The sequence below is a fragment of the Rhincodon typus genome, chromosome 4 (assembly GCF_021869965.1).
Source record: "Rhincodon typus isolate 14 chromosome 4, sRhiTyp1.1, whole genome shotgun sequence".
In the NCBI taxonomy this organism is placed as follows: Eukaryota; Metazoa; Chordata; class Chondrichthyes; order Orectolobiformes; family Rhincodontidae; genus Rhincodon; species Rhincodon typus.
The window spans coordinates 1,568,599-1,572,128 of NC_063335.1; positions in this window are offsets into that span (position 1 = coordinate 1,568,599).

The window sequence follows — 3,530 nt, forward strand, 5'->3', positions numbered from 1 at the left end:
TATCCCTTCGGCCCACTTGCATTGTCTGAGCATTTTGAATTAATGCCAATCTCCTGTTTTTTCCCTGTAACCTTGCACATTGTCTCAATTTAAATAATCATCTAATAGTCAGTTGGACCTGTCTGCACTATACTTCCAGGCACTACATTCCAAACCTAAAGCACTCACTGTGTGATAAAGTTTTTTCTCACCTTGTATTGCAAATCTTTTGCAAAACACTTTAAATCTGTGCCCTCTCAATTCTATTATGAGCAGGAACAGTTTCTCTTTGTATACTCTGTCCAGACTCCTCGTGGTTTCAAAAACTATCAGATCTCCTCTTAGACTTCTCCTATGCAAGGAAAACAGTTCCAACTTCACCAATCTATCCACATTAATGAAGTTTCTCATCCCTGGAATTATTCTCATAAACCTCTTTTAGACTCTGTAAAATGCATTTAGATACTTCGTGATAATAGTGTACACCATCTACTTACAAAGTTAACACTAAGCCTTTAAATACAGAGAGCTAACATCACTGGACATTTAATAACTAACACAGCCAACACTGGAGAGGGAATAGCACTGTAAGAAACAACACTTTTTTAAATTCTTCATGGGATGAGGGTGTTGCTGACCAGGCAGCACTTATTGCCCATCCCTAATTGCCCAGAGGGCAGTTAAGAGTCAACACATTGCTGTGGGTCTAGAGTCACATGTAGGCCAGACCAGATGAGGATGGCAATTTCCTTCCCTAACGGATATTAGTGAACCAGATGGGTTTTTCCAACAATCGGCAATGGATTCATGGTCATCATTAGATTCTTAATTCCAGATATTTATTGAATTCAAATTCCACCATATGCTGTGGAGGGATTCAAACCCGATCCCCAGAACGTTATCTGGCTCTCTGGATTAACAGTCCAGCAATAATACCACTAGGCCATCACCTCCCACTAATGGCACTGAACATTACAGAAATAGCACTAGACACTGGTGACACATCAATATGTTTCTGAAGAAACTGAGTCAATCGATTGATTTTTCAACCTAGAAATTGAACATTGGATTATATTTTAACAGCCATCAAAAAGTCTATTAAGAGAAGGAAAAACTGTTTTTTAAGATGTCTAATTCACTGATTTCTAAGGAAAGGTCGAATGAGTATAACTGAAAGTATTATACAGCTAGGAACATAGGAACAGGAGTAAACCATTCAGCTTGTCAAACATGCTCTGCTATTTGATATGATCAGGCGACTCAAACATTTCAACGCCTTTTACCCAAACTGTCCTCTTAGCCCTTCATACTATTGATAACCTAACATTTATCAATCTCCACTTTCAATCTACACAAAGACTGGGTTCCCACAGCCCTCTGAGGTAGAGAATTCCAAGGACTCACCACTCTCTCAGTAACAAAAATTGTCCTCATCCAGGTTCTAAATGACTTGCCCCTTATTTATAAATTGCGCACTATGGTTTTATTTTCTGTTCATTTGTGGGATGTGGGCGTTGCTGGCTGGCCAGCATTTACTGCCCATCCCTAGTTGCCCTTGAGAAGGTGGTGGTGAGCTGCTTTCTTGAACTGCTGCAGTCTTCCTGCTGTGGGTTGGCCCACAATGCTATTAGTGAGGGAATTCTGGGATTTTGACCCAGCGACAGTGAAGGAACAGCAATATATTTCCAAGTCAGAATGGTGAGTGACTTGGAGGGGAACTTGGAGGTGGCAGTATTCCCATATATCTGCTGACCTTGTCCTTCTAGATGGAAGTGGTCGTGGGTTTGGAAGGTGCTGTCTGAGGATCTTTGGTGAATTTCTGCAGTGCATCTTGTAGATAGTACACACTGCTGCTACTGAGTGTCGGTGGTGGAGGGAGTGGATGCTTGTGGATGTAGTGCCAATCAACGGGCTGCTTTGTCCTGGATGGTGTCAAGCTTCTTGAGTGTTGTTGGGGCTGTACTCATCCAGACAAGTGGGGAGTATTCCATCACATTCCTGACTTGTGCCTTGTAGATGGTGGACAGGCCTTGAGGAGTCAGGAGGTGAGTTACTTGCTGCAGTATTCCCAGCTTCTGGCCTGCTCTAGTGTGTTTGTGGTGAGTCCAGTTGAGTATCTGGTCAATGATAACCCCAAGGGTGTTGCTAGTGGGGGATTCAGTGATGGTAACACCATTGAATGTCAAGGGCGGTGGTTAGATTGTCTCTTATTGGTGATGGTCATAGCCTGGCATTTGTGTGGCGCGAATGTTACTTGCCACTTGTCAGCCCAAGCCTGGATATTGTCCAGATCCTGTTGCATGTGAACATGGACTGCTTCAGTATCTGAGGAGTCACGAATGGTGTTGAACATTGTGCAGTTATTGGCGAACATCCCCACTTCTGACCTTATGATGGAGGGAAGGTCATTAAGCAGCTGAAGATGGTTGGACCTAGGACACTACCCTGAGGAACTCCTGCAGAGATGTCCTGGAGCTGAGATGACTGACCTCCCACAACCACGTCCATCTTCCAATGTGTCAGGTATGACTCCAACCACCGGAGAGTTTGCCCCCTGATACCCATTGATTCCAGTTTTGCTAGGGCTCCTTGATACCACACTAGGCCAAATGCAGCCTTGATATCAAGGGCTGTCACTCTCACCTCATCTCTGGAATTCAGCTGTTTTGTCCATGTTTGAACCAAGACTGTAATGAGATCAGGAGCTGAGTGGCCTTGGCGGAACCCATACTGGGCGGCACCGAGCAGGTTATTTCTGAGCAGGTGCTGCTTGATAGCGCTGTTAGTGACACCTTCCATCACTTTACTGATGATTGAGAGTAGACTGGTGGGGCAGTAATTGGCCGGTAATTGGTTATGGACTCCTCAACCAGAGAAAAATGTTATCTGCATTTAGAACATAGAACAGTACAGCACAGTACAGGCCTTTCAGCGCACGATGTGGTGCCAACCAATTATCCTACTAAGATCAATCTACCCTGCATACCCTACATTTTACTATCCTCCATGTGCCTATCCAAGAGTTGCTTAAAAGTCTCTAAAGTATCTGCCTCCACTACCACTGCTGGCAGCGCATTCCACACGCCCACCACACTGTGTGTAAAGAACCTACCTCTAACATCTCCCCTATACCTTCCTCCAATCACCTTAAAATTATGCTGCCTCATAATAGTCATTTCCACCCTGGAAAAAAGTCTCTGACTATCCACTCTAACTATGCCTCTCAACATCTTGTAAACCTCTATCAAGTCACCTCTCGTCCTTCTTCGCTGCAATGAAAAAAGCCCTAGCTCCCTCAACATTTCCACATAAGACCTGCTTTCCAGTCCACACAGCATCTTGGTAAATCTCCTCTGCACCCTCTCTAAAGCTTCCACATCTTTCCTGTAATGAGGTGACCAGAACTGAACGCAATACTCCAAGTGTGGTCTAACCAGGGTTTTATAGAGTTGCAGCATAACATCACGGCTGTAAACTCAATCTCCCTGCCAATGAAAGCTAACACACCGTACGCCTTCCTTATAACCCTATCAACCTGTGTAGCAACTTTG